Genomic DNA, 12,327 nt, shown 5'->3' with positions numbered 1-12,327 from the left:
GGGCTCTATGTTTTATTCCATTGGTCTATACAGTCATGGGCCATATAACAATGTTTCTGTCAGTGACAGACCACATATATGACAGTGGCCCCATAAGATTGGTACCATATAGCCTAGGCATGGAGTAGACTATGCCATCTAGGTTTGTGTAAGTGCACTGTATGATGTTTGCACAATGACAAAGTCTCGTAATGACGCATTTCTCAGAATGTGTCCCTGTCATTAAGTGACACATGACGGTATGTCTATCTTTATGCCCTATGTCTTTTTACCACACTGTTTTAACTACTGTAGCTTTGCAGTAAGTTTTGAAATCAGAAAGTGTGCGTCCTCGGAGCTTGTTCTTTTTCCAGATTGTTTTGGTTATTCAGGGGCCCTTGAGATTCCATATGAATTTTAGGATTAATTTTTCTATTTCTGCAGAAAATACATCCTAGTGTATAGTGTTGACATTTTAATAATATTAAGTCTTCCAACCCATGAACACAGGATGTATTTACATTTATTTGTGTCTTCTTTAATTACTTTCAGCAACATTTTGTAGTTTTCAGTGTACAAGTTTTTCACCTCTTTGGTTAAGTTTATTCCTAAGTAAAAAAAAAAAATCAGTTGTATTTCTATATGATAGCAATGAGCAACATAAAAATGAAATTAAGAAAAACAACTTCATTTATAATACCATTAAAATGAATAAAATACATAGGAATATATTTAACAAAAGAAAACTACATGGAAAACTACAAAACATTCTTGAAAAAATGAAAGATGACCTAAAATAAAAAGACATCTCATGTTCATTGATTGGAAGAATTACTATTGTTAAAGCCAATATTCCCCTAAATGATCTGTAGATTAAATGAAATCCCTATCAAAATTCTTTTTTTAATTATTTATTTATTTATTTTATTATTATTATTTTTAAAGATTTTATTTTTTCCTTTTTTCTGCCCAAGGCCCCCTGGTACATAGTTGTATATTCTTCATTGTGGGTCCTTCTAGTTGTGGCATATGGGATGCTGCCTCAGCATGGTTTGATGAGCAGTGCCATATCTGCACCTGGGATTCGAACCAACGAAACACTGGGCCGCCTGCAGCAGAGTGTGCAAACTTAATCACTCGGCCACGGGGCCAGCCCCCATATTTATTTATTTACTTTTGAGGAAGACTAGCCGTAATCTAATATCTGCTGCTAATCCTCCTCTTTTTGCTGAGGAAGACTGGCCCTGAGCTAACATCCGTGCCCATGTTCCTCTACTTTATATGTGAGACACCTGCCGCAACATGGCATGCCAAGCAGTGCCATGTCCGCACCTGGGATCCAAACCAGTGAACCCTGGGCCGCCTAAGTGGAATGTGTGAACTTAACTGGTGTGCCACTGGGCCGGCTCCTCCCTATCAAAATTTTAACTGCCTTTTGACAAAACTGAATTGACAAACTGAATGCAAAATTCATATGAAAATTCAAGGTACCAACAATCAATCTTAAAAAAAAAAATAGGGGATGGCTTGGTGGTATAGTGGTTAAGTTTGCACACTCCACTTCAGTGGCCTGGGGTTTGTGGGTTTGGATCCCAGGTGTGGACCTACATACTGCTCATCAAGTCATGCTGTGGCAGCGTCCCACATACAAAATAGAGGAAGATCAGCACAGATGTTAGCTCAGGACTGTCCTTCCTCAAGCAAAAAGAAGAAGATTGGCAACAGGTGTTAGCTCAGGGACAATTTTCCTCACCAAAAAAAGAACCAACTTGGACAACTCACTTCCTGATTTAAAAACTTAACCACAAAGCTACAGTCATCAAGACTGTGTAGTACTGGCATATGGATAGACATATAGATGAGTGGAATCACATGAAGAGTCCAGAAGTAAACCCATACATTTCTGGTCAATTGAGTTTTGACAAGAATACCAAGATAATTCAATAGAGGAAACAATAGTCTTTTCAATAAATGGTGCTGGTACAACTGGACAGCCACATGCAAAAGAATGAATTTGGCGCTGTACCTCACACCATATACAAAAATAACTCAGACTAGATCAAAGACCTAACCTTAAGAACTAAACCTATAAAACTCATAGAAGAAAATATAAAACATAAATCTTCATGACATTGGGGGCTGGCCCAGTGGCCAAGTGATTAAGTTCCTGTGCTCCACTTCGGCAGCCCAGGGTTTTGCCAGTTCGGATCCTGGCGTGGACATGGCACTGCTCATCAAGCCATGCTGTGGTGGTGCCCCACATAGCACAACCAGAGGCACTCACAACTAGAATATATAACCATGTACTGGGGGGCTTTGGGGAGAAGAAGAAGAAAAAAGATTGGCAACAGATGTTAGCTCAGGTGCCAAATTAAAAAAAAAAATGTTCATGACATTGAATCCAGGCAACAGTGTTTTAGATATGACATCTAAGCATGAGCAATGAGGGAAAAACCCAGGGCCAGCCCCAGTGGCATAGTGGTTAAGTTTGGTGTGCTCTGCTTTGGGGCCTGGGTTCGGTTCCCAGGCACAGACCAACATCACTCATCTGTTAGTGGCCATGCTGTGGTGACAGCTCATATACAAAAAGAGGAAGATTGGCAGTGGATGTTAGCTCAGGGCGAAACTTCCTCAGCAAAACCAAAACCAACCAACCACCAACAACCTGGAAATTGGATGTCATCAAAATTAAAAACCTTTGTGTATCAAAGGATACCATCAAGAAAGTAAAAAGACAACCTGCAGAATCAGAGAAAGTATTTGCAAATCATATATTTGGTAAGGGTCTGCTATTCAGAATATATAAAGGACTGTTACAACTCCACATTAAAAAGAGAGGTAATCCAGTTAGAAAATGGGCAAGAGATTTGAATAGACGTTTCTGAAAAGAAGATAGACAAGTGGGCAATAAGCACATGAAAAGATCCTCAACATCATTAATCACCAGGGAAATGCAAATCAGAACCACAATGGGAAACCATTTCAGATCCACTAGGATAGGATGGCTTTAATAAAAAAGATTGAGGGGCCGGCCCCTTGGCCGAGTGGTTAAGTTCGCGTGCTCTGCTTCCCGTGGCCCAGGGTTTCGCTGGTTCGGATCCTGGGTACGGACATGGCACCACTTGTCAGGCCACGTTGAGGTGGCGTCCCATGGGCCACAACTAGAAGGACCTGCAACTGAAAATACACAACTGTGTGCTGGGGGGGATTTGGGGAGAAAAAAAAGATTGGCAACAGTTGTTAGCTTGAGTGCCAATCTTTAAAAAACAAAGAAAGATTGACAACAAGTGTTATTGATGTGAAAAAATTGGAGCCTTTATGCATTGCTAGTGGGAATGTAAAAAGATGCAGATGCTGTGTGAAAACAGTTCAGCAGTTCCTTGAAATATGAAACACAGAGTTACCATATGATCTAACAATTCCATTCCTAGATATGTACTTGAGAACTGAAAACATATGTCCACACAAAAACTTGTACATGAATGTTTACTATTCATAATAGCCCAAGAGTGGAAACAATCCAAATATCCATCAACTGATGAATGGATAAAACAAGATGTGGTATATCCATACAGTAGAATATTATTCCTCCATAAAAAGGAATGAAGTACTGATTCATGCTAAAACATGGATGAAATCATGAAAACATGCTAAATGAAAGAAGCAAGACACAAAAAGCCACATATTGTATGATTCTATTTATATAAAATGTCCAGAACAGGCAAATCCTTACAGACAGAAAGATTAGTGTTTTCCAGGGGCTGGGGGGTTGGGGGAACTGATGACTGATTGCTAATAATATGGGATTTCTTTCAGAGGTGATGACAACCTTGTGAATATACTAAAGACCATTGAATTGTATACTTTAAAATGGTGAATTTTATGGTATGTGAATTATATCTCAATTTAAAAAACCAGAAGAAAGATTTTGAAATAAAATTTACAAGTACTTTCGTTTTGGGAAGCCTTGCATAAGCACAGCTAGATCATTAAAAGTGGCTGTGGCACAGAGACAAGAATCCTGAAGCCTGCTTCCCAGCCTCCTCTCACCCTCTCGTGTGTCTTTTCTGCCTGTGGGTCCTTGCCTTTCATCCTTGCGTCTTTGGCATGTCCTGATTCTGCTTACAGCTTCTCCCAGTAAAATTCCAGCCCTGCCATCTGAATCTGAAGCCAACTTCTGATTTTCTAGCATTGAGCCAGCTTGCTTCTCTTTGTTATTGGTAAGTCCTAGTTACCAACAAAATTTATCCTTATTAAAAAAAAAATCTACACTTGAAATACAGGAAATCTACTTTACAGTCTAAACTATAGACAGCACAGGTTCTAATCAGGTTCTGTTATCATTAATCAAGTCCTTCTTCTAACTTTTTGGCTCCAAATGACAGAATAAGAGCTATTTGATTGTATGAGTTCATGGTGCAATTACTGGTATCCCACTAGCAAGCAATATGCCAAACAGAAAAGAAAATGGACATTTCAACAGAAAAACATGAAACAAGTGCAGGGAAAAGGGAGGCACATCTTCCCTATTGTAAATTTCAGCTTTCCCTAACAGTTGTTCTTAATGATGGAGTTCAAGTGTGCTGCTGAGAAACCTGCTGGTTTCCTAGAGTTTCTCTTAGGAATTTCTGACATTTCAGTGAGAATTTTCAAATATAATCTAACATTTCTATAATCTACTTATTTTAAAGACCGGAAGACAAGTAAGAAATAATTGGGAGACAGGAGTGTAGTGGCATAGAGGTTAAGTTCGCATGCTCCACTTCAGTGGCCTGGGGTTCGCAGGTTTGGATCCCGGGTGAGGACCTATGCACTGCTTATCAAGCCATGCTGTGGCAGGCATCCTACATATACAGTGGAGGAAGACACGGATGTTAGCAGTACGGATGTTAGCTCAGGGCCAATCTTCTTCAGCAAAAAGAAGAGGATTGGTAGCGGACGTTAGCTCAGGGCTAATCTTCCTCAAATGAATGAATGAATGAATGGCAGATTCAATAGGAGATAGGATGACATGTTTGTTTTCCATGATAGGGAGAGCTTCATATAGGTAGAGGGATGGAGATCAGAGAGAGATCATTGAGATATGAAGACCCAGAGGAGGCAAAAGAGAAAGGGCCAGATCAAGGACACAAGCAGATGGCACATGGCAAAAACAGAGAAGAAACCTCCTCTTTGGAGACAGGCTGGAGAGGATGGGTGCTCATGTGTGGATAAAGTGGCTCTGATATGGGCAAGAGGAACAATAAGGAAGCTATAGGTGGCCTATACTGTGAACTAGTAGGTTCCTAGTTAACTTTTCATTTGGGATATGACTTTATGTGCTAATGTTGCAGATATCAAGACACATCCCGTAGAGAGTGTTCTTTCTCTTTGATTTTCATTTAGACTTTTAGGACCTTAGAGAGCTCGTGCCAATCTTTTTTTTTTTTCTTCCTGCTTTATCTCCCCAAATCCCCCCATACATAGTTGTATATCTTAGTTGCAGGTCCCTCTGGTTGTGGCATGTGGGACACCGCCTCAACGTGGCCTGACAAGTGGTGCCATGTCCGCACCCAGGATCCAAACTGGGGAAACCCTGGGTCGCTGCAGTGGAGCGCGCGAACTTAACCACTTGGCCACAGGGCCGGCCCCTTCATTATTTTTTATAATTCCATCTCTACTAAATGACCACAGTGTAGTACACCAATTCTGTTTTTAAAAGAAAAGAACTCTTCTACGTCCTCCGGTCTCATAGTCTGAAAGAGATGTTGGCTGACAGCCATATTCTGGACCCATCTCAGCTCCAGAAAAGACTCCTTTGAACTCTCTCGAGGCTGCCACACCACTGTCACCTTTAGCCTCCAACACAGCATGTAACCTCCACTTGACTCATTCTGTTTAAGTGAAAATTTCAAATCAATCATTGAGAAGCATTGTTGCTTGTCATTTGTGAATCCACTCCATTAAGTGAAATTTTGATGAAAAAAGTTCTTTACCTAGTTAATATTTTTAACCAGAATTGCAAATAGTGATGAACTCCACTAGATTGTTGGTAAAAAAGAAAAAGAAAATCAGTTTGCTGTGAATCTTACTATATTCCATGAGTAAGGAAAATCTCTCAAATCAGCATTTGTAGATGAGAATCATACTCAGGATTGGAAGGGCCCCTTAAAGTCATCTGGCCTAACCCCTTTTCAAAGGTGTTCATCTCTTATACTCCTGCCAAGTGGCAGTTCAGCCTAAACCCAAATAGCCCCTATTGGTGAAAATTCACCCCCAAGGTTATTATTAGAAAACTCTGTAAAAAAGTTTTTCCAAAGAATTGATGGAAAGCTTTTGCCTGTTGGCGTCTGCCCTCTGGTCTAGTTCTGTGCTCCCACAGGGCCACACAGAGCAAGTCCAAGGTGTCTTTAAGGTGTCAGTTCTCCAGAGGCTAAAGATAGAAATCAAGAATATATTTCTGATATCTATAATTTGCCAACTTGGCAAATAGCCTTAAAAATTATTTTGGGGAAGTTGATGCACTTGCAAATTTAATCTCTAGATAGTCACAGAACATCTATTGCTGGGGTGATAAAAACTTTCAAGCTTCATCCACTGCCACAGAAAATTCTTACCTATGTGCCATAAAGTTTAAAATAAACTAAGTTTGCAAACACATCATGCTAAATACATCAAATTATTTAAATTTTTTATTATGACAATTGACATATATTAAGTGAAAGAAATGACAGAAGTATTGTAATAAAACATTTTGAAAGAAAAAGTTACACAATTAGGCCAACAGCTATAAAATAGCTTTAGGCCTGGCTTATAACACCAAGAGTGCTGATCAGACTGTAGTGAGACATTGAACATTTCATTAACAAAAATATTGGCACCAGCCACAACATATTTTGGTTGTCACTTACAAGGAATATTATATTTAAACAACTATGCATTGCAATTCTAACACACTAGGTGTTCATACACTGCAGTTAATCCCCGAAGCTTTAAGCTACCAGGAATTCCCATATATTCTGTGCACAAAATTTACTTTGTGCATATCAGAATCACATTTCCAGTTTTCAAGTCTCCCCCCTCCCCCGCACCCACGACATGCAGTATGTTATATGTGGCAGAGAGCACTCCAGCTTCCCCTATTTGACTAACAGCATGTTCCTGATTACCTTAACAGCTTTATGCTAATCTCAGAGCTTCTGCTTTAGCTCTCATCTCCTAGAAATAAAATAAAGCATTCTGAGAATCTATTCCAGGAATAATTTTTTTTTATGCATAGGAAAATAAAGCATTTCATATAAGCACGTCTGAAAATCCAAGAGGCATTCTGATCAAACACTCCCTGTATCCCAGCTACTATTACTTTAAAATCAAAATGAAAATCTAATATATACCATTTATAAATTCTTATCTGGAATTTGTATTCTCCACCTGGAAATTCATGATTCTCAGGCTTCACCTCTAAACCAATGAGGATAGCAAAGAAACTGACATCTCACATTAGCTGACAATAGATAAAGGTAGCTTAGATAGAAATTATGACACAGTTAGATGAATTTAATTCTTTACAAGAATACACTTATGCTACAAAGGTGAGAAATTAGGATGGTAAAATTATCAGACGGCAAAAAGTACTGGTATTTAAGCAAAGGCGTCTTAGTATAACATGGTAAAATCTGCCATGTAGAAGACTGCTAGAATTGGCAGCTCTACAAGACTTCAAAATACTTTTTATCAAATAAGGAGGGTATTGGAATTGGAATTGGAATCTGATATCTCTTCCTGCCATGCTTCCAGTGACAAATATTCCTGTGGAATTAAGTCTACAGTATAACAAGAACCAAGTCAAGCAATTTAAGTTTTTCCTCCTTTTACAGATTGAAAAGAAACCAAGGCCTGCCCCATCCCATCCCCCCATCCCAGCACAGGACACTTCCTTTCGAGGTGTCTACAAAACCTCCTGGCAGGTTTGGGCAAGCTACAATTCAGATACCATTATCAAGAAGCTACTTTGATAAGAGGACAAAACACCAGACCAACATTGAGAATACCCCAGTTAGGCATCACAAAAATCACGCACTGTAAGAATATGCTGTTAACTGCCAGATCTGGGCCATTATCGCTGTTCTGAAGTTGAAAGCCCATCTCCGCTAACATAAACTAGACCTGTGTGTATGTACTGTGTACGTGTGTGTGAAACTTTCACGCAATGACCTTAAAGCTTTGGAGACAAGGGTTTTAGCCTAATTTAAAGGCTTGTCCACATAGCAGTATTCACATGCACCAACTCTGCTAAACGGCAGGAGAATGAAAAAGACCATGGCACAAATTTTTTAACAATTTTAGGTTTAATTACGTAATGCACCTGTAGATGTTCTAGCATAAACACAATTGTAAAAATCTAACATCCTATTTTAGGGTATTTTTCCACCTCCCATCCCTTAAAAGCTGTACAGTTATAAAAAATGTGACTCTCAAGCAAAATAAACTTTTTTTTTTTGCAACATACAAAATAAGTTAAACGATTCAGAAGGTCTTGAGCCATTAAGTTTCCCAATGACTGTGTTCTGGCCATCCATGTGCATGACATGCAGCCCCTGGCTATGACCAGAACTCAATCAATACAGGTCAAACAAAACCCCAAACACTTAGCTTAGATTTCTTTAGAAACTGATGAAAGTCAAGAAAATATATAGTTAGGGTTAACAACTCCATTCTTAACTTACATCATCCAGTGGCAAAATGAACAAGGCAGGTCACTCAGTCCTTAGTGCATTTTCTAGCTTGTACCGGTTTGGCAAAAAACACCAATGTAGTTCCTTTAAAAATGTTTTTCTCGTTTAAAATGTCTAAGGAGCTTAATTAATACATTTCTACTTGTCTAATAATTTGTTATGCCCTCTCATATAACTTATGCATAGGATAGACATATCTTAAAGTTATTAAAATAAGACTAACATCTTCATTAACCGAAATCACTATAATGTGCCAGAATTGGATTTGCAGCATTTCCCAGAGTGAAATGGTATAAATATAAAATAAAATTAAAAAATTGAGCTTACATAACCAAAATGAGGAAGAAAATCCATTAATGGAATTTCTGAGAGGGTTTATATGAATAAAACACGTGTTGAGTGTACAATATGAAGTGGTTATATACCAAGTACACTACGTTTCGGCTTGAAATGACTGCTTGCTTGCTGGGGAGAGTCTCTCTTCAATAAATGTCACATAGTTACTTAGCAATTCTTGGCACTGAAAAAATGTTAAATGAAATTTAAACTGGAGTGAAATATTTTGAAAACAATTATTAAGTGTACACATAACACAAGAACCCAGTTTAAATACACTGACAGCAAAGGGCCTTGTCTTTCAAGATTGGTATAAAAATAATGAAGAAAATCAGCAGTCAGCTTGCCACTTCCAAGGTAGGTTTACAGGTACAGGGAATGGTGGATAAAGTAGGAATGGATTTTATTCTAAGAAAGTTTAGTAACAGATATGAAGCAGAGGACTAGGCAGATTACAGCAGATAATGCAGTCTTGGCATTCTCTCTTCTTGGAGAACCAGTAATATATTTTTAGAATGTCAAATCAAGAAGAGGAACTTCACTCTCTCTCTCTGGACTTTCTGTAATTAAACAATGTTCATAATTTCTTATCAGTTACAATTTTTTACCCTTTCTTTTTATAATGTCAATTAATGATTTCAAAGGATTCATTTATTTCTTCTAGCATCTAAAGTATGTATATACATATTAACTTATATATATATATATATACACACACACACATACCTTTATGTGTTCATTCCATTTAAAAAAAAGACCTGGGTCTTTGAATACTTGTTCTATAGCTGTGAGGCAACGCCATGAATCATGGACTTGTTCCACTATGTTCGTGAAGGGCAGAGTTCACAACTTTTTCTGAATACTAAACGTGTAGATTCATTAGGTTCCTTTCAGTTATATGGTAGAACAAACTAACACATGGTTTACACCTCTTATCCCCACAAACATAAGCTAAAAAAGGCATTCCTTGTGACAAAGGAAATTCCATCAATCCCACTTAAAAACAGCTAACATTTCCCATCACTTCAACTCTAAATGATAAGTAAACGTCTAAATTTTTCTTAATATATGTTACTTTGCTCAAATACGTATTACAGGATGGCTTCTATCAACCAAATTGAAAACTGAAGTTTGTAATGTCCTTCTAAAATTAATTTGTTTAAAAATCTTTTTTTCCAACAACTTCTTCAGCATTTGAAGTCCTTGGTTCTTTGGCAGGTCACATTTTAAAAAAGATTATGAGTAGACATGAATTTATTCTAAATGAAACTCCTCTTTATTCTCTGAGTTTGCAACCTTGACCAGCTGGAAAAGGATGTGTCAAGGAAACTCAATGTCAATATATTAGGCATATGCTTGAAAATCTCTCCACCATCATTCTCTAGTAATGTGCCAACAATGGAAGATGTTTTACATTAAACGCTATGTCATCAGCGCAAGTCTACAAAACCAAAACATCTATTTTCAGTCTGAGTTCTTTTCACATATTTTAATTCAAAGCTTCTGCTTTATGAAAATTTGACTACTTTTCAAAGCTTTACAGAAATTGCAAACTAAATATTCTGAGTACTAAACTACATCTCCCCTTAATATGTTTGCTAGACTGCAGAGTCTGATAATAGGAGTCCAACTTGTATTTCAAAAAAGGGGTTTAAAGTATTAAAGGGCTTTATTATATAGCAGCTGTCGTGAACTTAAATCCATGGTTAAAACTCTAATAAGGACCCAAGATGTTCTAAACTCTAGATGAATTGCTGCTTTCCTATACTCTGTCCATTTCCTAATGTCTTAATTATCTCTTTGGACACAGAACGTTTACTTCTTCCTAAATTTCCTGTATTTTTTTTTAACTTCTTCAAAGCATGTTCAGAGTTAAGATTTCAGTGAATACAGACTCATTGAGGGATTGAATCTAAACACCAAGCAGCAGAATCTTCTTTGCACTGTTCAACATTTAATCACCCATAATTAATCTGCGTGACAATAATTTGTAAGTATCAGCTGCTAGGACTGCGCTCTTTCTAGATGAAACATAATTAATTGGTTTAATCAGAATGTAAGGTTAGAAGGGATACACTCACTTTAAAGTTCACAAACACTTAATTCAAGTTTGGTAAATAACAGGCAGCAAAAGTGGTATCAAAGCCCACGTTAGTGGGAGGTTTGCTAAATGGAATACTCAGGCTTTGCTAGGGAAAAGATTACCTTTGCTCTCTGTGGCAGAAGGGTAAAAAAAACTCCTTATTTCACATTAGGCATCGTAAAATAAATACCCATTTAATACTTCTTATCACTTGCTTAACTGAAGAGCAGAACTAACAGGTGGAAGCAGGAGCCGGTGTGTCGAGAGGTAGAGACAGGGTACATGGGAGTTTCTACCCGGTAGTGGCTTTATCCAGCTGCAGGACTAAAATGGTAGAGGGAGATTGGGGGCAGGAGAGGCCACCTGCACATTCTAACTACTTACCTTGCACTAGTAGGAATCCTTCTATTACCTGTTTTAGATAGTTAAAAAGGCTAACATTCTTAACTGACTTTCAATAAATGGAACAAACTTAGCTAGAAAGGAGGCTTGGTAAGTGAATGTGGCTCCTTACACAGCCCTGCTCTACTGTCTGTGAATGTAAGCCCTTCCCTCCCTTCCAGTGGAGCATTGTCTCCAAATAAAAATCACAACTTGCTTGGAACCACATGCTATTGGTGCATCCTAGTTTTAGGCTGCTTTCATTATTTTATTTTTTATACAGATACATATACATTGCTAGAACCAAAGCAAAAATATTAATGCGCAGGTACTACAGAACTAAAGTGAACAAAACAAAAGAACCAACAACGGAAAACAACAGCTATAAACTTTCAAGGCCAAAAGATAAGATTTAAGGGCAACACCCATTGAGGAAGGAAAAGAAGGAGTATAAAGTTTCTAGAGAGGTATTTATAATGCAAGTCTAATGCCAGCTTTTTAATAATAAAAAAGAGAAGTGCTTTCCTATACACTGACTAGCATATATAATGCTTAATTTGGAAAGAAAAATTAATGAAGTTCCTTGGGCCAGCAGCAGATATGGTGTGTCCATTGCCGGCAACAGACACAACACTGGAACAGAAAAACCCGAATCCCAGGGCAAAAGTATTCACAGAAGTAATGGCTGAAGGTTTCAGAATTTGACAGGCAACGTTTAATCACAAGTGCTACACTTTGTACAATGTTATTTATGGCTCTGCCTGAAATTTTACAGCTGTAACAGAAACTAAGTAAGATAAAGTTCATATTTTAGTGTCAATTACATGTTAGATA

Source organism: Equus asinus, chromosome 20 (genome assembly GCF_041296235.1).
Source record: "Equus asinus isolate D_3611 breed Donkey chromosome 20, EquAss-T2T_v2, whole genome shotgun sequence".
Taxonomy (NCBI): Eukaryota; Metazoa; Chordata; class Mammalia; order Perissodactyla; family Equidae; genus Equus; species Equus asinus.
Note: the sequence above shows the minus strand (reverse complement) of the source record.